This window comes from Acinonyx jubatus, chromosome B2 (genome assembly GCF_027475565.1).
Source record: "Acinonyx jubatus isolate Ajub_Pintada_27869175 chromosome B2, VMU_Ajub_asm_v1.0, whole genome shotgun sequence".
Classification (NCBI taxonomy): Eukaryota; Metazoa; Chordata; class Mammalia; order Carnivora; family Felidae; genus Acinonyx; species Acinonyx jubatus.
The window spans coordinates 11,086,336-11,112,767 of NC_069385.1; the positions used below are offsets into that span (position 1 = coordinate 11,086,336).

General features: G+C 42.9%; 2 long non-coding RNA genes across 9 annotated transcripts; one reads left to right on the forward strand and one right to left on the reverse strand.

Annotated features, from left to right (window-relative positions):
• Positions 1–85: 85 nt before the first annotated feature.
• On the forward strand, positions 86–25,974 carry LOC128315466 (uncharacterized). 8 transcript variants are annotated; one of them, XR_008298243.1, is made up of 5 exons: positions 86–710; positions 17,769–18,671; positions 18,754–18,840; positions 22,353–22,400; positions 23,844–25,974. It is a non-coding gene; the product is annotated as an uncharacterized LOC128315466 (long non-coding RNA). The 8 variants fall into 8 exon arrangements; XR_008298242.1 differs by lacking the exon at positions 86–710 and adding an exon at positions 8,226–10,271; XR_008298247.1 differs by lacking the exon at positions 86–710 and adding an exon at positions 8,226–10,271 and having other exon boundaries at positions 18,579–18,671.
• Positions 1,774–6,938, reverse strand: LOC128315467 (uncharacterized). The gene is made up of 3 exons (XR_008298249.1): positions 5,596–6,938; positions 4,722–4,923; positions 1,774–2,279 (listed from the first exon to the last, which is right to left on the reverse strand). It is a non-coding gene; the product is annotated as an uncharacterized LOC128315467 (long non-coding RNA).
• Positions 25,975–26,432: the final 458 nt, after the last annotated feature.

Genomic DNA, 26,432 nt, shown 5'->3' on the forward strand with positions numbered 1-26,432 from the left:
GTGACGGGGTGGGCGGGGCTGAGGTGCAGCCGTGGGCGGGGCCTCCCCGGGCCCGGCAGCCCCGCCCCCTCGCAGGCCGGCTCCCTTCCCGGGGAAGCGTCTAGAACGCGGGCAGTGGCTTGCAAACGCAGGACTGCTCTCCCCAAGGGTGTGTGGTGTGTAAACAAAATTGTTGTCAGTCAAGCCGCGTCTGCGAGTTACAGGAACCTCACGGTGGAGTCTTTGGTGGAAGGAAAGTCTTTGCTGGGAAGGCGCTTACCCACCCCCACTTCTATCTGTTAATGTCTGGGTTGTGTAACCTTTTCCAGCTTCTCCCTGAGTTTCTTTCTTCAGCCTTCCTTTTTGATGATCTTTTCCGCTCTCGTAACCCTACATTTCCCACCCGCTGGAACTGCTTAGATCCTGTGGGCAGGAGGTAGAATTTCCCAGTTTTAAAAACGAGAGCCTTTAACCCAAAGGTTGTGGGTGAAAAGATGAGAACTTCTCCAGACTTTGAGCCTCCAAGATGGAATGTGGGTCCGTTCGATTTACCTGCCTTTTGATTGTGGCCGAGGCGGGTCCTCACCCCAGGGTGTAGCCACTTGGGACAGGTGACCACTTCCTTCTCCCCAGGAGACGACTATATTTCACCAGGGATGAAATGATTTATGTGCACAATTTAAATAGTGCTTCGGAGCTCTGAGGCACAGAGAATGCAGCATAACTGGAAGGTACGGTATACTTAAGGGAAAATGTGGAATGCGCCGAATGTTTTCTTGTCCTTCTTTTAAAGCGAGTTGAAATCTATTTCACTGACGAAACTGTTTAACCATGTGCAAATGTGTCATTCTGCCCTGTGACAAAGTCGGCCAGGGCTTGGATGATCGGCCTCGGCAAGGCTGGAAGCGGGGTTTAGTCATCCAGGGCCTGCTCTGAGCCACAGAATTTCCCCTGAATCCAGAATATGCTGAGAGAATAAAATGCCTATAACTCTTTACAGATTCAGCCTTTCTTTACCCCCTTCTTTAAATGTGGATGTTTTAGGGAGGGGGGGTGCATAGGTTTTAATTTTTCTCCCAGTAGAGATAATTTGGGTTTTAAACAAAATTGGATAATAATTATAATCAGAGATTCTCATTGAAAATCGTTTCTGTTTCTGCAGGAATTAAAATGTTCTGGTTTGGAAATCTTGTTTTGCCAAAATAAAGATGTAAAAATAGTTTTAAAAATTAGTCCAGTTGGATTCCCCACCCCTCACCCCAATCAGTGCCCCCCCACACGTAATCAGTCCAAATGTCCATGATTGCACCTCCGATGAATTACATTTCTTTTTTTTTTAATGTTTATTCCTTTTTGAGAGAGAGAGAGCAGGGGAGGGGCAGAGAGAGAGGGAGATAACGGCTAGCAGGCTCTGTGCTGACAGCCCCAGACTGGGGCTCGATCTCACCAACCGTGAGATCGTGAGCTGAGCCAAAATCTAGAGTCATATGCTTAACATCTGACGAGGCCACCCAGCCCCCCCCCCCCAATTCATTCCATGGCTAGAGGTAAACTTAATTTAAAATTTTTCTTTCATTATATGAGTACTATTTTATTGTGAGACATTTCAGACACGCGCGTGCACACACACACACACACACACACCCCACAGAGAATTATATAACAACAAACACCTGTACTCTACTAGTCCAAGAGATCAAGTGTTACAAGTATCCTGGCAGTCCCTGCCTGCCCCCCACACCCCCATCCATGTGTTCCATTCCCCACCCCCCATCTCGTTTCCCTTCCTCACATTCCACAGATAACCTTTGCCTTGCATTTGGTGTTTATCATTCCCGTGTACTAAAAATAACTTTTCCTACATATGCCTATATACATAAACAATACAGATACACATGTAGTTTTATTTTGCTTGTTTTTAATCTTTGTATAAACAGTAGCATAGTCCACCTACATTTCTGCCCTTTTCAGATATATATCACTCCACATTATATTTTTTTGTGATATGCCCACCTTGCTTGTGGTGCCTCTGTTTCCTAACTTTTAATTGCTGCCTAGATATCTGTCTAATATCTACACTTCTGGATAGAAGCATAGGTGGATGTAGGTTGTTTCTGCTTTTTCTCTATCATGACAGTGTTGCTCTGAACTTTCTGGTACACGTCTCCTTGAGCACAGGTGAGGACTTTCACCCAGGAGTGGAAATGTTTCCAGATTGTAAGTGTGCAGTCCACACCTTTATTAGAGGCTGCCTCATTGCTCTCCAGAGTCACCAGTTTTACATTTTCACTGTGGGAAATCTAGATTAGAGATAAGGAAAAAAAGGGAAAATCATTTTCCATCTCTCCATTCAAAGAAAACCACTTTTAAGTTTTAAAAAAAGGTTTTTTTAGGGGCACCTGACTGGCTCAATGGGTGGAGCACGCGACTCTTGATCTTGGGGTTGTGAATTCAAACCCCATGTTGGGCGTATTCATTACTTTAAAATAATACCTTCAAGGGGCACCTGGCTGGTTCAGTTGGTAGAGCATGTGATTCCTGATCCTCAGGGTTGTGAGTTTGGTCCCCACTTTGGGTGTGGAGCCTACTTAAAAAAAAATAAAATAAAACCTTTAAAAAAGAAAAAGTTTTGGGGTGCCTGGGTGGCTCAGTTGGTTGAGCGTCCGACTTTCGCTCAGGTCATGATCTCACGGTTCGTGAGTTCCAGCCCCGCGTCGGGCTCTGTGCTGATGGCTCGGAGCCTGGAGCCTGCTTCGGATTCTGTGTCTCCCTCTCTCTCTGCTCCTCCCCCGCTCATGCTCTGTCTCTCTCTCTCTTTCAAAAGTAAATAAACGTTAAAAAATTTTTTAAAAAAAAATTTAAAGTTTTTTTTTTGATGTATAACTTTCAGGTTTATTCTGTCATGTATATTATTTAAATATAATATATGTATATACACAAATATCTTGTATCATATATACATATATGTATATACATATACATGTATGCATGCCAATATATATGTTTGTATATATTTAAAGTTTGGGAATCCTATATTTTTAAAGTTTATATAGTGAGCATTTCACTATGTCGCTAAATATTCATGTAAAAACATGATTTTAGTAGCTGTAAATTAGTTCATTGTAGGAGGAATTCTTTGGTTTTGTACTGTTTACCTGTTAAATGTTTATTTATTTATTTTTTTGGTTTATTTATTTCTTTTGAGGGTGGGAAGGGGCGGAGAGAGAGAGGGAGACAGGGAAAGCCAAGCAGGCTCCGCACTGTCAGCGCAGAGCCCGATGTGGGACTTGATCTCACAAACTGTGGGATCATGACCTGACAGAAAATCAAGAGTCAGATGCTTAACCAACTGAGCCGCCCAGGCACCCCTCACCTCTTAAACATTTAGAGAGTACTTTCTTGCTCTTAACAAAAAGTGCTGTGATGAAATACCAAGTGATTGTAAACCAACATATTTTTTAATTCTTCTTTTATGGTAGTTTTAGTGGTTCAGTCAGTCCTCTTGTTGTTGCACCGGCTAACGTCTTTAAGGATAAAATACAAGCCTTCCATGCATTTTAAGTTTTTTGGATGCTCTGCATGTGAATCTGTCTTGTTCCTTTCCCTGGCTGTATAGCATCCTGGTATGGAAATGTAACAATATTCAGTGGTCCGTTCTACAACGGATGGGCATTTGTGTTGTTTCCGGCGTTTGCTGTTCTGGGGCTGCTGTGTGGCTGTCTCTGCTGATTAGTGGGAGAGCTTCCCTGCAGCCCCGGCTTCTCTAGCCTCAGCCACCAATAACCAGTGATGTGACCAGACAAGTTACGTCACCCTTCCGAGTCTCAACTTACATCATCTGCAAAATGGAGCCAATTGAGGTAATAACTAACATTTATTGAAGGCTTGTGATGAGGCAGAGGCTACTTTAAGTACTTGATGTAAATTACCGCATTTATCACAGTTCTGTCAAGTACACCATTTCACAGATAGTGAAACTGACATAAAGAGAGCTTAAATAAATTAGCCAGATTACCATTAATGAGTATCAGAACTATGATTCAAATTTGCAGCCTCTGCCCCTAGATAGAGCCTGCCCCCTACTTTCAAAAACGCATTTTATCATATTTGCTTTTTCTTTTCTCCTTCCCATTTTTTTTTTTGCGGAACCATTTTAAAGTTGTAGACATCCTGACATACCACCCCTAAAGACACCTCCCCCCCTTACCAATTTGTATGAGCATTTCTGTACTTCTACATTCTCGTCAACACTTGGTATTGTAAGACTACAAATTTTTGCTAATCTGATGGGGTGTGAAATGGTGTCTTATTGTGGTTTTAATGCGCATTTTCCTGATTATTTATGAGGTTGAACTTATGAGACCATTCTTCCCCTCCCCCTTACGTGAAATGCCTATTCATTTCTTTTACTCATTTAAAAAATTGGTTTGTTTGTCTTAAAAGCTTTTCTTTTTAAGATGGAATCTGGCATGACAAATTCTTTCTGTAACCTCTAGTTACTCAATGGCTCAGCATCACAAATAAATGGCCCATGGAGAATGAAGCTGAAAATAGAGGAATGCTCTCCTAAAAGCGATTACTTGGAAATTTGGATTTCAGAGGTAGAAATGAAGCATACGGCTCCATGCTGAATAGCAAAATATACCAATACTTACGAAATTTCCCAAGATAAGTCACAGAAATAGAAGCAGTGCTATATTTAAGTAAGAGAGATGAGTTGAGTTCCGTGTCCTATTTCCCACCTGTCCTATTTCCAGGCGCTGAAGTCTAAGTTACGAGGATGGTTGGAGGAATGAGTTCCAAGTACGTCTGCCTTTGTACCTGTCCTTTAGACAGTGAGTGGACTTCAGTCATTAGTCCTCAAATCACTCCATTTCACCAGTACTGAGAGCGGAAAATCAATAGTAGGATCGTTTAATAATGCTCCAAAGACTTGAAAAGAGCCTGTTAAGAGAGGTTTAAACCAAAATAAAGGAACTTCAGAGGAAGGTGTTCCTGTATTTGTTGTTATTTTCCTTTGACTTCAAGAGAATTATTTGTAGCTCTGTACCCCTGTTGCTACAATGGAATTCGGCCTAGGCTGTTCATCCAGATTTTTCAGATAGGACAGAAGATAAGGTGTATTGGCTTATTCATGAGGCAGTATAAGAAAATTTGAAAAGAAAATAAAGTATGATTAATCACTTTTCAGCATACAAATTGTTAAGATTTGTGCTTTAAAGTACAAATCACTTTACAGTGATTTATAGCATTTTCTGTTTCTTATCTAAATGACTATGGAAAGTGGAACTATTCTTATAGATGGGGTAAAATATACTATTTACTACCCTGTATCTCATTATCTTCACGTCTCGGATGCTAGTTCTAAGATTGCAAATGCAAGATATTTGGAAATAAAAGCTATCATGTTTCACTGCCATTGGATCTATTCAGATAATAAATTTCCTTAAAGGGCCACTTTATATTGAACCATGACTGGGATGGATGTATCGTTCCACCAACATGATTTGTGTATTTTGTATATCTAAAATTGTATATTTATGTTTGTATAATTATAATTGTATATTTAGAATTGTATATGCAAAACATGCATGTTTTGTAATATGTAAAATACACCTCAACAAAAAAAGAGAACTGGGGGGAAGTGACATTTCAGAATCCCTCTTTTGACCGGAGTGGCAGAGGTCGTGATGTCTGGTGGTCTCGAAGGATTCATGGGACCCTCCCAGGGTCGGCGCTGGACTGTCCCAAGCCGACCGGTGGTCTTGTCATGTCCGGTGGTCTTAGTGTCTGGGTGAAAATCTTTGTCATCTCTGAAAAGGGACAGGAGAGCAGGGGCTGTATTTTAGTCGCCACAAACCTAACAACACAGCCTGTGAGCAACTTTTCCTGCCGATACTGTCCCCGTGGCCGGCCTGCATTGAGAGAGAGAGAGAATTATATCCCACTTTCCCTTGTTGTCTGGCCTAGGCGAGGGTGGCCAACTCTCTGGAAAATTGTGGGGAGAGGAAAGGTAGAAAGCTGAAATTGATTCCAGCTCTCTTTGCAACCGATTCTTCGCCTTCCCGAGAAACGGAACGTGTGGGTAAAGTAAATGGGGGGTTTACGCAGGTTTACACCTCATATCTCCCTTCTCCTCCTTTCTCTGAGCCCCCCACCCCGAGTTAAGGCAAAGGAATCAGTGGAGGAGCCTTCTGAACTTGAGACTTTTTGAATTGGAAACGTCCCAAGGGGCTTTTTACTCCTTGCAGGTTTTCACCTGGATGTTTGCATACCAGCATGTTGGAGAACTAGTCGCATGGTGGGCCGTTTTGCCTTCGGAAAGAGATTTTATTGGTCAGATTATCCTTATTTGTAAATATTGTGAGGAAACAGGATCTTCCAAAATATGCCTACTCACCTCTATCAAATATTTTAAAAAATTCTTAGAGTCACATGACCCTTCCTTCACCTCCTATCAGTCTTTTCCCGCACAAGTTAAACCCATTTTGTCTCCCAGCAGATTTCTGCAGTTAGAATGTTAACAACGATAGTAGTAACTGAGGACACACTATTATCAAATCATCCTTCACAGGTCTTATTTCCTGCTCATTCGTGCCATATCTGTTTCTCCGTACTTCTTAATTTGTTGAGGGGGCAATATTTTTCTTTGAAGTTTTATATTTATTTAAGTGATCTCTACACCCAGTGTGGGGCTCGAACTCAAGACCCTGATATCAAGAGTTACATGCTCTTCTGACTTAGCCAGCCAAGCTTCCCAAGGGGACACTTTCTTGTACTGCTTATGTGGAATTACTCTTGCATTGAATGGCTCCTTCCTTCCTTTTCTTCCTTTTTCTTCCTTCCCTCCTTCCCTTCCCTTTTTTCTTTCTTCCTTTTTTTTATTTTTGGTTTCTTTCACAGTACAGAAAAAAAAAACACAGGAAGATATATTGAAGCCCCTTTATACTTGTTTTCAGTTCCAATCTCCATCCCCTCTGGAGGTAGCCATTATTCTGAAATTGGTGACCATCTTTCCTATCCTTGTTGTTATATTTTTGTGCATATATCTGCCCATTAACAATATTTTATATTGATCAATGTTTTTGTTTTAAAATATCTATTTACACTTATATAATGTATGTATGTTTAGTCAACATTATGTTTTTCGAGTTTCTGTTTAGAATTTATTTAAATTTGTATTTCTGGGTTTTTTTCACCCCCATCCCCTCCCTCCTTTCCTGCTTTTTATTGGATCATCAAGTTCTTTTTTTTTTTTTTTTAATGTTTACTTATCTATTTTGATGGAGAGAGAGTGCTCACATGTGCGAGCAGAGAAGGGACACACAGAGACAATCCCAAGCAGGCTCCACACTGACAGTGTAGAGCCCAACATGGGGCTCGATCTCACAAACTGCGAGATGATGACCTGAACTGAAACCAAGCATCAGATGCTTAATCGACTGAGCCACCCAGGCGCCCCACCAGTGTTACTTTATTTTTAAAGTTCTCTCAAACTGATCATCAGTATTTTTTATTTAGAGTGGATCATTATTTAATTTTGACAATATGTTTACCAGTTTTTTAATTCACCCTTAAGTTTGGTCCTTGACTTCTTCCTTCTGGATTCAATTGTTTTTGTTACTGAAGTAAACCCTATAGTAGATCTTTTTAAAAAAAGAGTATTTCTTTTATGGTGATTGTGAGATAAAGTCTCAAACTTTGTTGGTTTGAAATGTCTATTTCACTGTCAGCCTGGAATAAAAGTTTAGCTGGGTATAGAATTTTAGGATGAGAGTTATTGTCCCTGTGCAGCAGCAGGATGCAGTTCAGTTCCCACAGAGATCTACGGTGGCTGATGACAAATTGCATGATGTTCTAATCGAATAATGAGAGCGTTTGCTTTTTAATGATTTTTTTCCTTATCATTGACATTCTGAAATTTCACCATGTGTATTAAATTGTGAATTTAAAAAATTGTAGTGGTAAGGTGTTTGTATATTTCTGAAATTTGAAGACTCATTTATGTTTTACTTAGTTCTGGCAAATTCTCAGGTGTTATTTTCTTAAATATCAACTCTTCTCCCCTTCTTCTGCCCTTTGTTCTGTCAGGCATTTTTATTTGATATATATGAAACCTCTTGATCTGTTTTCAGTGGCTCTTAGCTATAACTTCATAGTCTCTCTGTCCTACATTCTGAGAAATTTCCTCAAATCTGTCTTCCTTTTTTTTTTTTTTTTACTGTGTACTCATTTTTTTGAGAGAGAGAGAGAGAGACAGAGTGCGAGTGAGGGAGGAGCAGAGAGTGATGGAGACACAGAATCTGAAGCAGGCTCCAGGCTCTGAGCTGTCAGCACAGAGCCTGATGTGGGGTTCGAACCTTCAAACTGTGAGATCGTGACCTGAGCCGAAGTTCGATGCTTAACTGAGCCACCCAAGTGCCCCACCCTAATTTAATTTTTTATTTAACTTAATTTCTCAGTTTAGGATTCCTGGGTCAAGCAAGGAGTATACATTCAGACCTCCTGTACACACTTATCTCAGGCCTAGAATTTCCATTTTTCACGGGTGTTTTTCTTCCATTCAAGTTTCCAGACATACAATATGTCATTTATGGATGCAACCAAACCCTGCTACAGCAGCCTAAGTGGGGAGAGTTTTGTTTTCCTAACATAGCAGGAAGGCTGGAAATAGTTAGAGAAGGGAAGAAATACTTTCAGCCGGGTCTTCTTCCTCAAGCTCCCTGTATCTTCGGGTCCCTCCACCCTCAAGGAGTGGCTTTTATGCTTCTGCTTATCTCTTGGTGGCAAGTGGGCTACTCCACTTCCAGCCTCACAGCCATGGTCCTGGGAGGAAAAGGGAGAAGAAACAAGGAGGAAGGGATGATCTATAGATCAGGAAAAACAAGCTTTCCCAGAAATCCCTTGCCTGCTCCTGCTTACATCCTGTTGGCTAGAACTGTAACACGTGGTCACCCAGAGCCGCGTGGGAGGTAGGCTGTGCAGTGTATGCAGAACACCTTGCCTTCCGTGTTTCTCTTCATTTGTGTTCCTTGGAGATTCCCCCTCTTCTTCGACGTGGCTGCTAAAACCCGTTTTTATTGGTTTTAAATCCAGAATTTGTATGCATTTACTTAGGCTGTTGGGTTGCCTAAGGAGTCCTTCATCTGTCTACAAGCTATAGGATTCGTTCATTCATCCACTGAACAGATACTGAGTACCTGAGGTGGGGGACAGATTTGACTTTAGTGGGGCTGCCGGAGTTATACCCACTTTCCCCCTCTGGGTCCAGTTGGAAGTCCAGAGAGTATAGTCTCTTCTCTCTTTCTCCAGCCTCCAATGTCCACACCGGGGTTCCTTCCCAGAGAACTGTTGCCCTTGGTTTGGAAAGCAATTCTGAGACCTGTAGCCGGGGACACAATGCTCAAAACACATAGGAGAGGGAGGGCACAAACTAGCCCAGCCAATTTTTAGCCTTTAATTAATTACCCTGATTATTCGCTCCACTGTCCGTGGAAGCTCTCCATACCTGCTGAGGGTCTCTCTGGGAGGAATGGTTGCCATCTCCACGGCGGCCGTCACTGGTGCCGGTTTCAATCTGTGGTTTCCTTTGGCTTATCCATCAATAGGAGCCCATCTGCTTTCTTGTCTTTAATGAATTTGTAAAGTTTTCTAATTGGCTGTTGGCACCCTTTCTTGTTTAAGTATTATTATGGGAGCATTAGTTTTTGTGTATCATCATTTCAATGGGATTTGGGGAAGTAGGCTAAGTAAATGTTTACGTGTAACTTGCAACCTTGAACCAGAAGTTCCCGATATGTGGTCATGTATCCTATTTGCTCGGTAATAAGCTTGGCACTAGCAAAGACAAGAGAATCCAGCGTAACATCTAGTTCTTCGTACCAGGCCTGTACTGTAGCCAGCTTGCACCGACTCACAAGACCGATTGTTAAAATTTTAGGAATTTTACGGGTTGGTTGTCTTTGCTTTGGTATCTCGAAAGAGATCATCGTAGGAGTGTTTATACCGCTGAAGGCAGCAAACACTGTGGATGGACACTATGAACCAGCTCCCTCTCCTCCTTGAGAGCCGGTTGTTAAACATTTATCAGCACACCCGTAGTCTTCACTCTTGGGCAGCTTGAGATGAGACAGACACTGAAGAAAAAGTGAGTCTGACTAAGATAGCCATCAAGTGTACAGCAGAGGAGTACAGACACTCCAGCTGCTAAGGAAGTCAGAGAGCAGAAATCATAGCTGACTGTCATAGTTGAGAAGTTTGGCGACGTGACAGAGCATTGGGCTCTTCGCGAGGTAAGAGGGTGGGCTCCGAAGCAGGAGGTTGAATTTTCACTCTTTCCACTTGCTGCCGTGTGACCTGGGAGGGTTACAACATCTCTGTAGCTGGCATAATGACCGTCGGCGTTTATCGAATCCTTATTATGGGTAGGCACTGTGCTGGGTCCTTTCCACAGGAGGACTTAATCCTTCCTTGGATCATCTTCAAGCTATTGCCTACCTCCGAGGGCTATGCTGAGCATTCGATGAGATGATTCATGTAAAGAGTGTGGCATAGGAGTACCTGGGTGGCTCAGTCGGTTAAGCGTCAGACTCTTGGTTTCAGCTCAGGTCACGATCTTGTGGTTCCCTCTGTTCGAGTCCCCCCCATCAGGCTCCTCTGCGCTGATGGTGCGGAGCCTGCTTGGGGTCCTCTGTCTCCCTCTCCCTCTGCCCCTCCCCCACTTGTGCTGTCTCTGTCTCTCCCAAAATAAATAAATAAACTTAAAAAAAAATTTTTTAGTTAAAAAAAAAAGAGAGTGGCATAGTAATAGTAAAATCTCCAGAGAATTAGTATTTTTTTTTTTAAGAGAAAGAGTGCACTCGAGCAGGGGATAGGGGCAGAGAGAAAGAGAGAGAGAGAGAGAGAATCTCAAGCAGGTTCCACTCTCAGTGTGGAGCCTGACACAGGGCTCCATCCCATGACCCTGGGATCATGACCTGCGCCAAAACCAAGAGCACAGTGCTCAACTAACTAAACCTCCCAAGCACCCCAGAGAATTAGTTTTTTTTATTGGCAAATTTCTTATAGAAGGTAAGTAATTTCTGCATGTAGATTTTTCCTACAGGGCCTTGAAAGATGGGTGAGATTTGGTTATGTGAAGAGAGTAGCAGAGGGTGTGTCAGAGAGGTGGGTACCAAAGCATAGAGGAAGGGCAAATAGGAGTGTGGGAGCCAGTTCTGATGTGGCCTTAAGGCGAGCAGGAGTCGTACTTCGGGCGGTAGTTAGAACACTGGAATGAGTCAAATAGGGAGAGATTGTGGCGAGTCTTGTGTTCTAAGTAGATAACTCTGCATTTCATGTGATGGGAAATAGGGAGCCATTGTAAGCTCTTGAAAGGGCAAGGAAATAATTAAACTAGGATTTTAGAAATAGGATTCTGTCAGGCAGGTGCTCATGCAAAATAGATTGGAGAGGGGCAAAGAAGTGGGTGGGTAAGAAAAGGCCAGGTCTGGAACAATTCAAAAGAGGGATTCATACAACAAAGAATTTTGTGAAAAGGCAGAAGAATCAGATTATTTTATAAGTGAATAAGCTAGAGGTATAGTCAAAGTATTTGTAAGAGCAGTCGGAACCAGAAATGAAGAAAAATAAGGGAGAATTTTCTTTATTCCTACTTCCCCTCACCCCCCAAAACCCACTCTAATTTAAAAGTAAGAATATACATAAATATAGATATATACACTATCAGTAGAAAGGTGTGTGTTTGTGTGTGTGTGTGTGTGTGTGTGTGCGCGCACGCGCATGCGTTTTGACTGTGGTTTTTGGTACTTCCTCTTAATTAGATTAAATTAATGTGCCTAAACTTTTTGAGAGTCTGTTTAGTTTTATAACTGAATATTGAGGCATCTGTAGTTAATTCTGTTTTCCTAAATACCCACAAAGTGATGTTAAATAATGGTTTTATTATGGTTCAGAGCTATAATTTTTTGCGTAACTTCTGCAGAGGGTGGAGAAAGTGGGCAGGACATGTTACCGTGTGTACGCAGGGAGCGTGTTGGTGATTGTCGGTGGGCTCCTGGCAGAAGGACTCGCAAATAAGAGCTTGATCCTCTTGTGTACATGTCTTGCGGCAGCACCCAGACTTTGCTTCACTCTTGTCCTTGTGCTATAGCCAGCAGGGACACGGAGAGCTGTGTGTGGCCCCACACCAGCCAGACTTCTGCCTCATCGTTCTGGTAATAACTAGCTTTGGCAAAGGCCTCTGGTGACCTTCATGTTGCTAAACCCAATGGTGATTTTCTTTTCTTTTCTTTTCTTTTCTTTTCTTTTCTTTTCTTTTTCTTTTCTTTTCTTTTCTTTTTGATTTGTTTTGATGTTTATTTATTTTTGAGAGAGAGAGAGAGATAGTGTGAGCAGGGGAGGGACAGAGGGAGAGAGGGAGACACAGAACCCAAATCAGGCTCCAGGCTCTGAGCTGTCAGCACAGAGCCTGACGTGGGGCTCAAACCCATAAACTATGAGATCATGACCTGAGCTGAAGTCAGTGGCTTAACCCAGCGAGCCACCCAGGAGTCCCAATCCAATGGTGGTTTTCTTGAGTTCTGAGCAGCCTGGACACTTAATCACTTCATCTTTTTTGAAAAAGTCTTTTCTTATGGCTTTGGAGACATCATATTCTCCTGATTCTCCTTCCTCCTCTCTGGCCAATTCTTCTTGATAAGAGTAAGTTTGTCCCCAGATGTTAAATTTTGGAGCTTCTAACCATTTAATCTTAGGGGTACCTGGGCAACTCAGTCAGTTAAGCATCTGACTCTTGATCTCAATGTCATGAATTCATCCCACATTGGGCTCCATGCTGGGTGTGGAGGCTACTTAAAATAATAATGATAATAAAATGAAGTTAGGGACATCTGGGTGGCTCAGTTGGTTAAGCGTCTGAGTCTTGATTTTGGCTCAGGTCATGATCTCATGGTTTGTGGGATCGAGCTCCGATTCAGGCTCTGTGATGACAGTGCAGAGCCTGCTTGGGATTCTCTATCTCCCTCTATCTCTGCCCTTTCCCTACTTTCTGTCTCTCTCAAAATAAATAAATAAACTTAAAAAAAAGTCAAACATTTAATCCTAAAATCAGTCTATCTATCTATCATCTATCCATCTATCTATCTATCTACATATCTATCTAAATCTTTTTTACTATTTACTCTGTACCTAGCAAACTCACTGCTGCTCATGGTTACCATCCATATACAGTGATTCCTAAGTTTGTCTCTTTAACCTGACCTTTGGGTTCTAGACCTGTGGCCAGTAGCCCACTGAACACTTGTCTGCCTCAAAGGTACTTCAGGTTCAGTGTGTGTGTGTGTGTGTGTGTGTGTGTGTGTGTGTTTTAATGTTTATTTATTTCTGAGACAATGTGAGAGACAGAGTGCCAGCAGGGGAGGGGCAGAGAGAGAGGGAGACATAGAATCTGAAGCAGGCTCCTAGCTCTGAGCTGTCAGCACGGAGCCCGACGCGGGGCTCGAACTCACGAACTGCGAGATCGTGACCTGAGCCGGAGTTGGACGCTTAACCCACTGAGCCACCCAGGCGCCTCAGGTTCAGTGTGTTCTAAACTAACCTCATGATCTTTTAAGTATTGTTCTCCTCTTCTTTTACCCATTTCTTTATGACCGTGTCGAATCTGAAACCTAGCCAGAAATTGAGACATCATCTCTGATACCTATGTTTCTCCATCCCCCTCTCCCACCAAGGATCCAAATCTATCACTAAGCTCTGAAAATTTTATCTCCTAAATAGCTTTGGCTATACCTACATCTTTGTATTTCTGTGTTCACCAATGTCCACTTTATTATCATCCTTTACTTGGATCAATGTAATAATGACTTAACTTGTTTTCCAGAATCTACTTTGGTTTCCTTCCAGTCTGGTTTCTTAACAGTAGTTACTCATCTTTTCAAAACACAAATTTGGTCATGCCCCGTAAAATCCTTTGTATCTGTCAGAATGAGTTAGGGCATACTGTCGTAACAAACAGCCCCAGGAATCTCATTAGCTTTCACCAACAGCAGGTTACTGCTCATTCACAGCACGTCTGTGGCTTTGCTCCATGAAAATTTCACTTTGGAATTCACACTGATGGAGCAGCCTCTGTATGGAACATTGCTGGTCATGGTAGCAATGACATGACTGAAGAGAAAGTGTGATCCACATGCTGGCTCTTAAAGCTTCTGCCTAGAAGGGACACACACCACTTCTGCCCGCATTTCATTGGCCAAAGCAGGACACAAAGTCTCCCCTGAGTTCAGTAGGGAGGGATGCACGGTCTTCCCACAGGACAGAACACTGGAGGAAGTAAAGCCAGAATATTTGGCGACCGGGAACTTGCCAAAATTCACCACACCCTTCAGTGGCTTCCTATTGTTTTGAGGATGAAATCCCAAACCTTTACCAGGCCTGCAAGACTCCTGGTGATGTTCTCTGTCCTGGACTCCCCAGTTTTAACAGTTACCTCTTTATCCCTCATTCTCTGTACTCCATACTATTCTTTCCTTCTTTGACCCTGTACTCTCTCTTTCGGGATCCCCGAACATGCCGATCCCTCTGTCTCTTCTTTTGTCTGTCCTTCTCTTCACCCTTTATTCCACTGTTTGTTGAAGCCTCAGCTCAATCACCACTTTCTTGGAGAAACCTTCCCTGGATCCCTGACCAGATCAGGTTCTGCCGTCATCTGCTTGTACAGAATGCCACTCTTTCCTCTCAGAGCACTTAGCTGAGCTTTTAATTATCAATCCATTAGTGTGACTGGATGATGAATGTCTGTCTTCTCTGCCTTGACTCTGAGTTCCAGGAGAACCAGAACAATGTCCGCTTTTGCCCATCATTATACAGACCGTAGGCAGCACAACACTTTAAACTTAGTAGATCTTCAGTAAAAGCGAATCAGTGAATGAAGAAGAAGGAAGCTGAAACGCCTAGAAGGACCACGGGAAGAATGGAGTAGACTTGATTTGGAGAAGAGAACACTCACGCGGAACAAGCTGAAACATTGCACGCAAAAAGAGGGCTTCCTAGGAAAAGTGGGTAGATTGATCTTTATTCCTTCAGAGAGCGTATCTAGGACCAAAGTTTAGAAGTTAGAGGTAATGAATCAAATTTCAGGTCACTATAAGAATGAGCTTCCTGATAATGTGAACGTCAATATTAGAAATGTTATGTCCACTGCGTTTGTTCAAGCAAAGAGCGGGTGACCAGGTATAGAAAATGTCAGTAGACATTCTAAGTAGTGTTAGTGGTGGGAGAGAGGCATATATCTGAGCCCTTCAGACTCCAATAGTTCTAACATTTTATTTAAAAACTCAGAGACAGTAAATAAGGAAACAAGAAAATACAAGGCATAATTATGAGGTGATATCATTGTGTCTCTAGACTGGCACAGCCCATAGGAATAGCTTCCCTACTGCTGTTCCTATCTTGGCATGAGATTTTTAAGGCTTGTCATGAAGGATCTTTGGTTAGATGATCCCCAGTGTGTGCCTTCATCTATAATTGCTTAAATAAATTGATTATATATGTGTCTCTTTTAGAGGGCCGAGGGTGCAGGCAAAGTAGTTTTTAAACACAAACAGCCTTAGGAAGCTAAAAACTCCCAACATATATATGTAGTGAATAAACTCCAGTATATATGTGTCATACACATAGTATAGTTGACAAGAAAAAACTCCCCTCTTCTGCATTTTTTAAAAAAAAATTTAACGTTTATTTATTTTTGAGAGAGAGAGAAAGACAGAGCATGAGCGGGAGAGGGGCAGAGAGAGAGAGGGAGACACGGTATCTGAAGCAGGCTGACAGCTCAGAGCCTGATGCAGGGCTCGAACTCATAAACCATGAGATCATGACCTGAGATGAAGTCAGACACTTAACTGACTGAGCCACCCAGATACCCCTACATTTTTATGAAAGTAACAGAGGCAGGGTTTATTTCACATGGTAAAAAACAATAGCATGGATGAGATTATAATATAACATTGTAATAATACGTTCAATAGATGTAAATCAACATAATATAAGACAACATTTTTCAAACTATTAGTTCAGAAAGAGAGTCATACAGTGGAATAGTTAAGAGTTTTCTTGAAGGGGGAGCGTTTAGAGAAGTTCCTAAAAAAATGGGATAGATTGTAATAGATGAACGGACAGGAAAAAATACAGTGAATATGACCACCTCGTATTCTCCATCTTCTGAGACAGTTTGATTTCAAATATAATGATAGTCCGGCAAGTATGGCCATAAATGCTAGAGCAGGGAGGGGCCCTGCTTTGGGGACTGTAATATGGTCGGTGTGGACATGAACAAGTGCCTGGAAACGAAATAGGTGTTGGTGAAGCAATGAGTCCAGTGATCAGTGCATAATCGGAGCACAGGATGGGGGTGGGTGGATCACCAACTGTGCTCCGCCCCCAAGAGCCAATCACTGGCCGTCTTTCCAGTTCTAATGCCCGCCTCCCATAGTAAACCAAGGTGACATCCTGACTTCCCAGCGGGAGAAATATTTGCAACTATTGGAAATGTGATAGAAGAAGAAACATGCAATCAGTCCGTGCAATTGGCCTCATAGATTGTGAAACAATAGTCATGGTTCTATTTGTTCCGTGACAGGATAAAGATTGCAAATCTTTCATAAGGTAGAAACTCAAGTTGAAGAGAAATAGATCGTGAGCACAGGTTTCCCACAGTATGCTACCAGGTTACATTTTTCAACCCAGTTGCCCCTCCTCCTTCTCCTCCCCCCTCTCTGGTCTCCCTTCCCAGCCCCATTTTTTAGTAGGTATTTGTCCCTGGGGCACAGGGCACAGGTGTTGGAGGGTGGAGCATTTTGGTGAGATTTTGCTCAGACACCGTAGGCTTCTGGGTTTTCTTTGCTGTTATAATGGAGAGGCCTTAGAAATAAGGTAGAAAAGGGAGGATAGGACTCAAGAGTAGATAGAGCCAAAAGCAAATAGGATTTTTAATTTTTGTGTTTTCCAGGCTATGAATAAAACGCTTATGAACAAAGAAAAAAGTGCCCATAGAATATGTAAAATGTAACTAACATTAGTTCATTCAGAGGAAGAATCTCCTAGGATAAGAAAAGTACTTCATGGTTTTTACTTTTCTTGGGTCTTGGGTCCAAGGGTCATCCTAACAGTTAAAAATTGCTATACTTTTGGGGTGCCTGGGTGGCTCTGTCATTTAAGCGTCTGACTTCGGCTCAGGTCATGATCTCACGGTTGGTGGGTTTGATCCCCACATCAGGCTCTGTGTTGACAGCTCAGGGCCTGGAGCCTGCTTCGGATTCCGAGTCTCTCTCTCTCTCTGCCCCTCCCCTGCCCATGGTCTGCCTCTCTCTCTCTCAAAAATAAGTAAACATTAAACAAAATTTTTAAAAAAATTGCTGTACTTTTTATACAACAGGAGTCTTCATGAGCAACTCCATAAAAAATTGAATAGTCAGGCAAGATTCATTGTTTAGTCAAAAAATTTTTTTTAAATGTTTATTTATTTTTGACAGAGAGAGAGAGAGAGAGAGATACAGAGGTGTAGTGGGGGAGGAGCAGAGAAAGAAGGAGACGCAGAATCCAAAGCAGGGTCCAGGCTCTGAGCCGTCAGCACAGAGCCCGACGTGGGGCTCGAACTCACAAACCGCGAGATCATGACCTGAGCCGAAGTCGGATTCTCAACTGACTGAGCCACTCAGGAGCCCCAAGATTCGTTGTTTTCATGTTGTTTTCCTTCTTTGGCTGATTCTTACTCTTTTCTTTTTATTTAATAGGAGTCTTGTCGTAATTAAGAAAATCCAGTGTCTGGCATCTATGTGGTGAAATCAAAAGGCCCAGGAGACAGGACTGTAAGCACAGCGGAGGTTCTGCTTCCTGTTACCTCATCACACTGGGAAATGCCGTGCACTCACCTTTTGTCAGAAATATGAAGTTTTGGGGGCGCCTGGGTGGCTCGGTCGGTTGAGCATCCGACTTCGGCTCAGGTCACGCTCTCACAGTTCATGAATTGGAGCCCCGCATCGGGGTCTCTGCTGTCAGCCGGGAGCCCGCCAGATCCTCTGTCCCCTTGTCTCTCTGGACCTCCTCGGCTCGTGCTGTCTCTCAAAAATAAAAATAAACGTTAAACAAAATAAATAAATAAAGTTTTCCCCTTGGTAGTGTCTCATCTCACTTAGGCCTCCCATTTACCATTTCCTAGGTTCCTGCATTCCTTCTAAGTCTGCAAGATTATCACTACATCCACACTCAATTAGAATAAAGATCCGTGCACGATAAAGGTAGCTTCCTTTCTTGTCCCCTTTTACCGCAGTTCCTTTCAGTTGATTCAGCTGTCATCTGCGCCCCAGAGCAGCTCGGAGCACGTGGTCATAGACGCATTACTCGGAGCACGTGGTCATGGAACTCATTAGTGTGTAGACAGCACCTGCAGCTCAGTCTTTAGCGCGTTCATTCGGACGTTTCTGGAAGACAGTTAAAAACCAGCTTGTAGCATGGCTCTGTGTTCATAAAGAGATCACCCTGTAGGGGACTAATAAACATAGCTAATGTGTTAATAGATAAATACGCTCATTCAATGTATCTAGTTTTGTTTTGGATTTAGTACCCTCCAAAGTTGTCTTCGAATTGACGAGACAGTCAGCTTCTCCAGATGGTCGGGAAACGGGAAGAATTTGCGGGTAGGTGGATGATTTTACTTGCTGGGTTTGGTTGAATTCTAGAAGTCAGTGATTCTCCCAGTGACCTCTCCAATCTGACCAGGGAGTCAAATGATACTAAGAAGATGTTATAGCAACGATGCTGGGGAAAATGGTGGACAACGTAAATCTAACATGAAGACATGTTAAGGTAAATTCACGTAGCCTGATAAAGAATGGCCTCATAAAGGCCTAATAAAGAACGTTTGTTATTCCTTTTTAGCTGCATGATAGACTGCAATCTGGGCAATACGTTTTGATGCATTACCAACTTCACAACTTTTTTTAAGCTTGGTTAATCGAGTTATTGATTCAGAGATGTTTATTGAGTGTCTATAGCATACCAGACTGTATGTACTGAGTTAACCTTCTCATTTGATAACACCTCCTCATCCTCCTTTTTCTTCTTTCTCTGACACCTCTGAAATTTTCCTACTCAGATTTGACTTGAATTTTTTCTTTAGTTTTTCTTCATCATATGGATGTGAAAATTTCCCAGAAAGTCTGCTTCCTCCCTCTTGGAAAGGAACATTCTTCAACTGGAGAACTGAAAAATATCCATGAGTTTTAAATGTGAAAATAATTATGCAAATATATGACTGTGTTGTTTCCTTAGTTGTTGTGAAATAATGGACTTGGTTGTTGCTTTATTTTGTATGTGTCCTTGCTTTTTTTGGGAATTTCTGTTCACTTTGAGAACCATCTTTCTTGCATTCCTTACTGAAAGGACCAACAAAGACAAAACAGCTTAGCTAAGAGCAAAATAATTTCAGCAACTATGAAAATCTGCAGGAAAGCGTGGCCAACAGAAAGCCTTCATTCTCTGTGTTTACATTGGTACTGATCTTAACGGCTCGCTGTTAACTCAACATAAAGCTGTGCTTTTTAAAACAATTCAAGTTCAAGGGCATCCAATCATGTTCCAGCCCTGTAAAGTATTTGCAATTATAAGCTCGACTGGCATATATGTTACAGCTCACCCTGGGCAGCTTACATTTACACGATTAGCCTGGGACTTGCTCATCATAGCACTGGAAGCACAACCTCACGATCAAGTGCAATTCACATCTCACAATTCTAGCAATCGATGTACATGGATACACCGTTATATTATTATTAAATCCAATTGCTTTGCAATTAACCCAATATGACACCTATACAAATGATTCAAATAAAGAGCCTCATGTTTCACAGGAGACAATCAATAAAGTGAAATCACAGCTACTGACAATGCCAACAATTTGACTTGTTACTATAGCACTACATTTTTCTCAGGTCGAGGCTGCTGTTCCCCCAACTGAATCACAGCTACCGTAACTATCAACTGTTGGCAACGTCCGGGCCTCACTGAAACGTAACATCCAAACGTGTTTGGCCATTCCGAGCCCATCTTAGCCCGGTCATGAAAAGTTACAATCAATCTGGGACGTACTAAATCATAAATTCCCCTAATTTCCTCCCAAAATGGAATTAGGACTTTTCCTTCCCCAGGAAAGTTTCCTTAATGGCCAGCAGAGAAAATAGTTGCATTTGTTCTTAGAAACAAACTCATTCTTATTCTTCCTCTTGCACAAATGTTTTGCAAGCAAAACATTTTCCGAAAGCAAAACCGAGTTATAATAGCATCTCTCTGTTATTATTATTTATTGCCGTTGCTATTATTCTGTAGCTTTATTATCTCCATTTTAATTAAGTAAAAGCACTTCACGGTTAGAAGCCTGATCAAAACCAGCCTTTTGCAAAAACTTTACAGCCCTCTTATTATATCACCCTCTTTTGGCAGTTTCCCCGTGTGTTTGTCAGCCAGACAACTCAGGGTAGAGAATCAATTTCTTGAGAGTGGGGACAGTGAACTTCCTTCCGAGAGCCAATAGAGTTGTGTGTAGACATTCAGAAGGTGTTTATTTCCTTTTTTTATTTTTAAATTTTTTAAAAAAGTTTGTTTGTTTTAAGGGGGGGGGGGAGAGAGAGAGAGAGAGAGAGAGAGAGAGAGAGACTGAGAGCACAACCAGGGGTGGGGCAGAGAGAGAGGGAGAGAGAGAATCCCAAGCAGGCTTTGCACTGTCAGCATGGAGCCCAACTTGGGGCTCGAACTCATGAACTGTGAGATCAAACCTGAGCTGAAACCGAGAATCAGATGCTTAATCTACAGAGCCACCCAGGTGCCCCCGGTAGGTGTTTATTGACAACCTTCTTGGGCGCTGCCTTCTTCTTCTTCTTTTTTTTAAAATATAATTTATTGTCAAATTGGCTTACATACAACACTCGGTACTCATCCCAACAAGGGCACTGCCTTCTTAAGGTCTCATAACACTGTTATTTTAAATAGATTGAACTTGACCTTATGGAGCACTTAGGACAGACACTGACCAAAAATGTATCTTTTCCATGTCTCTCCTTGTATTTCCATGTCCTGCCTATATCTACTTGTTTCCAAACAGAGACCAGTCAAGTCAGGGTATGTTTCCATGAGGCCATTTTTATCTGCTGAAATGGAGGGAAATAGAACATTACATATGCAAACTGTCTCTCTTTTTTAACACACGGTGGAGATGATTGAAAACAATGACTTATTTAATACTCTAAGCAGAGTCTGTTCTCCATGAATCATACTGTACACATAACGGTGATGAAAATGTTCAGTTTGAAATTTCTCCCTGGCCAGGGAGGAAACCATGGGGGTGAATCATACTTTTAGTGATGACTGTCCTAAGCAAGCTAAATTGAGAAGCCACAGGTTAAAAAAGGAGTGGGGAGTGAATCCTTAACAGGAATGCAGCGGTCATAAACTCCCAGCAGGCAACAGACGCCCCCTTCTGCCGCTTCCCCCCCCCCCCCCCCCCCCCCGCCCCACCCGGGCAAGAGCTCTGGGATGTACACCCACAGCAGAGAGATTCTGAAAGCGGAGGCTTCCAAGCACACTATGTGAAGTTACCCATAGCTTGGGAAAAGAAACGGGAGTCCTCATTGAGGGAAAGGAGACAAATGGATGCCTGAAAAGAGGAACACAATGGCCCGCACTCGCTCATGTGAAAGAAATTCATTTAAGAGCAATTGGATTAGAGATGGAGATTTACGTGGACGACTTTAAAGGAGAGGAGCATGTAAGAGACAGTGAAGGTGAACATCAGTCATTTGCTACAAAACTGTAAACAGCACTGGGGACTTCGGGTACGACGTTAAGGGGAAAGAGGGGCCACTAAATTATGATTAAACTAGGATTGCAATTAGGTAAAAATATGTGTGCTCTGGACAAAGACTGAACAGGAATACTGAGAAATTAACATAGTTCTCGTGTGAACGTTGATGTGGGGATATTTGTTTTCCACTGTTTAAATCGTGTGCGTGTGAAAATGAGGGCAGGGTGGGGAGAGACTTGTATAGAGGGGGATAGTCCGCCCGCGACGCGGGAATCAGGAAGCCGGGTGCTGAAGTTTTACACACCATGCCCGCTGTGAACTTGGCCTCTCTGAGCCTCAGTGTCCTTATATAGACAGTGGGAATAATAACACCTGTTCTGTACTAACAGGGTAGTGAAAACACTTTGTAAATTCAAAGTATCGTTGGAGATTGTGTGAGGAACTAAGAACAGAGTGCTATATAGACCAGAGATTTAAAAAGCCCAGAACTCAAAAAGGTATTCTGAATCTCTTTTCTCAGCAGTCCCTGAGAGGGCTGGACGGCACACGTCATCTCATCTAATTGTACCAGGTACATTGGTTATTACCGATGCTTTTTGGGCACCTAATGATTGTTTTACTAACCAATTTCCCAGGACCATTTTAGAATAATTCACTTTTTCTTCCTTTTGAAATGATTTGAAATGCTCCCTTTATCATATACCTGAGTTTATTTCTGAACTCTACTGTTATACTGCTTGCCATTCTGTTTTAATTATCATGGCTTTCCAATATTTTTAATCTGGTAGTGCAACTTTTTTTTATGGGTTTGTTGGTTTTTCAAATAGGATCCAGTGTAGAGTGGGAGGTTTTTTTTTTTTTATAGTTTATTCATTTATTTATTTTGAGAGAGAGACAGGGAGAGAGAGGAGGGGTGGGGCAGAGAGAAGGAGAGAGAGGATCCCAAGCAGGCTCTGTGCTGATGCAGGGCTTGAACGCATGAACTATGAGATCATGACCTGAGCCAAAACCAAGAGTCCAGCGCTTAACTGACTGAGCCACCCAGGCACTTCTAGAGTGGGCACTCTAAAGGAGGAAACCCACGTTTGGGCCCAATGAAGTAAGGAATCAGCCTAGGAGTGCATGGCAACATAGCAAAGTCTTAGAAGAGTCTTTGGGGTCAAAGAAAGCTTAATTCAGATCTCAATTTATTACTTGCCACCTGGGTGACCCAACGTATATTACTTAATCTTTCTAACCTCTTACCTCATCTGTAAATTGACGATAATAATACCTACCTCAAAGTGCTGTGGTGTGGATGAAATTACAAAATGCAGGTGAATTTCCCAAGCACGGTACCTGTCTCCTGGCTGTTGCCACCTGCCCCTTCCTTAGTGTGTGCTCCTTGTGGTGAGGATAGGGCTTCCCTCTCTTAGGTTTTCTTGAATCTGCAAAAGAAGAGGAGGAGAGCTAAGAATTATCAGCAAGTTCCACACCGCATTCTAAAGGCTGGTTTCATGGTGACTGTAGGGTAGGGAACAGCATTTAAATCGCACATTTGTATTCGCCGCTCCCCGAATATGGCAAAGCAGGAAATACTGTGTGCCATATAATTCATAAAATGCACTGTCACTTTGCAGCCAAGAACGTGGGATGTCAAACAGATAGGAATGCCAGGCTGTACGCTCCTGTCAGACCTGGAGGGAACAGAGCTCAGGGGAAAGGGGAATTTGCTGGGGGGTGGAGGGAACAGGAGAAAAATAATGGGAACTCTCTTCTCTCTTCTGCTCTGACAAGTTTGGATTTTAAATGATTTGGGGGCAGAGTTCACATCTATTACCTCCCTTTTTATAGTTTCTAGAAGATTATTGAATAATATTAGCCGTATTGGGTGATTACAGTGAAGAAATGTCACATAGGGCCTCCGAGAAGCCCTCTGTCTCTGAGAGTGGCCAGGACGACTTTTTGCCGGAAGCCTCTGTCTTCTCTCCTGGGGAAGCGATGGATGGAGTTTGATCATAATTAATTTTAATAGAGACCTATCGTGATGCGATAGAATCTTGGCCATTCAAATGAAGCAGAGCCAGCTGGCCAGCTTGGACGAAAATCATCTCAGTTCTCTCTCACCGCTGGCTTTAGAACGAATCAAGTCCAGTTGGAAAGTATTTCTTTCTGGAGGGATTTGGAGCCTCGCACTATAAAAAGGCATATGACGTGCGCCATCTGAATTGGACAGGTATGAAACATGCTAAAAAAAATAATAGTTACCATCTGTTGAGCCCCTGACTTGTGCCACGCATTGAGTTACATGCTCAGGGTACGTTATCTCTAATTCATGACTTCTTTCCACAAATGTTTCTTGAGTGCCTTATGTGCCAGGCTTTCTAGTTGCTGGGAATACCACAGGTCACCGGGAAGAGGAAGTCTCTGCCTTTGGGGAACCACATTCTTGTGGTTACAAGCAAGTGAGTATATAGTATCATTTCAGGTGATGGTTAAGTGTTATGAGGAACAGTAGAGCAGGGTAAAGACACAAAGCAGGATTCTCTCTGTGTGTGTGTGTGTGGGGGGGGACATTTTATTTTACTTTTTAATATTAAAAAAAAGGTTTATTTATTTTTGAGAGAGAGAGGGAGAGAGAAAGAGAGTGTGAGTGGGGGAGGGGCAGAGAGAGAGAGGAGACAGAGGATCTCAAGCAGGCTCTGCGCTGACAGCAGAGAGCCCGACGCGAGGCTGGAACTCACGACCTGTGAGATCATGATCTGCGCTGCAGCCAGACGCTTAACCAACTGAACCACCCAGGCTCCTCTTTAAAATTGTATTTCTAGATAGTCTCTACACTGAATGTGGGTTGCAAACTCGTAAGCCCAAGCTCAAGAGTCACGTGCCTACCACTGAGCCAGCCAGGGGCCCCTGTAGGGGACATTTTAGGGCAGGCCTCTCCAGAAGGATGGAGAGGGGACCCATGAGGTACGCAACTACCAGAGGAGGAATGCCCCCAGGCAGAGAGAACAGCAAGAGAGACAGGCCGGTGTGAACCATGTAGGGCCTTGAAGGGAAAAGATCAGCTTTTCCGATTTCATTCTGAGGACAATGGGAAGCTCTCCAGAAATCCGGAGCTGGGGAGAGTTCTCTGGAAAGGGACTCTGAGCTGCAGATCCACCCACAGGAGAAGTTCTCTCCTGGTTGTGAGCATGTGAGAGAAGCAGGACAGGGGAGATCACAAAGATCTCAGCTGACCCGCCGGAGGCTCTAAGGTTGGAATGACCCTTCAGAGTTTTCCCAGATTGCGGCAAAGGGCTGGACCTTGTAAGCTGGCCTCAACCAATTGATGTCTCCTGACAGGGGTTTCAAATCCCGGCAAGGCAGCCCCCTTCAGGGCTGACACCTGAGAGGTTTGCCGCTCTGGGCCACTGGCCGCCAACACCCCAGCCACTGGGGCCATGACACCGCAGTCCCCAAAAGCGTACCTGGGTGGCACATCCCCAGCACCCTCTATAGATCCCTTCATGTTTTAATGTTTTAATTCTCTCAACACCCCTCCAAGCTAAGCGTTCTTCTTCTTTTTTTTAATGTTTATTTATTTTTGAGAGACAGAGAGAGAGAAGTGAGCAGGGGAGGGGCAGCGAGAGAGGGAGACACAGAATCCGAAGCAGGCACCAGGCTCTGAGCCATCAGCACAGAGCCCGATGCGGGGCTCGAATCCTCGAACCGTGAGATCATGACCTGAGCCGAAGTTGGATGCCCAACTGACTGAGCCACCCAGGCGCCCCCAACTTAAGCATTCTTATTTCGTCTCGGAGACCGAGAGAGCAACCTGTTGAAGGTCACATACCTACCAGATGTTGGATTTGAACTTAGGTCTGAGTCCAAAGACCAGGTACTTAAAAAAAAACTGGTAAAATACGCACACCGCACAACTCATCATTTTCGCTATCTTTAAGTGAACAGCTCAGCAACAAGTACATTCACTGTTGATCAGCCATCACCACCGTCCATCTCTAAGAGCTTCTTTGATCTTGCAGAACTGAATCTCTGTACCCATTAAACGATAACATAACAATAACATTGATATTAAACACAACTCCCCATCCCTCTCTCCCTCCAGCCCCTGGAAACCATCCTTCTACTTTCTGTCTCTATGAATTTGACAGCTCTGGGTACCTTATGTAAGTGGAATCATACAATATTGTCCTTTTGTGCCCGACTTATTTCACTTAGCATAATGGCCTCGAGGTTCATCCATGTTGCAGTAGGTGTCAGAGTTTCCTTCTTTTTAAAGGCTGAATAATAGTCCATTTTGTGTACGTACCATGTTTTGTCTGTTCTTCTGTTGATGGGAGTATGGCTTGCTTCTCCCCTTTGGCTCTTGTGAATAATGCTATGAACACTGGTGTACAAATATCTGCTTGAATCCCTGCTCTCAGTTCTTTTGCGTATATACCCAGAAGTGGAATTGTTGGATCACACGGTAATTCTATCTTTAATTTTTTGAGGAACGCCATCCTGTTTTCCAGTGTTTGCACCAATTTACATTCCCACCAGCAGTGCTCAAAGGTTCCACATCCTCACCAACACTTTCTTTCTTTTCTCCTGCCCCCTTCCTCCTCTTCTCTTTTTCCTT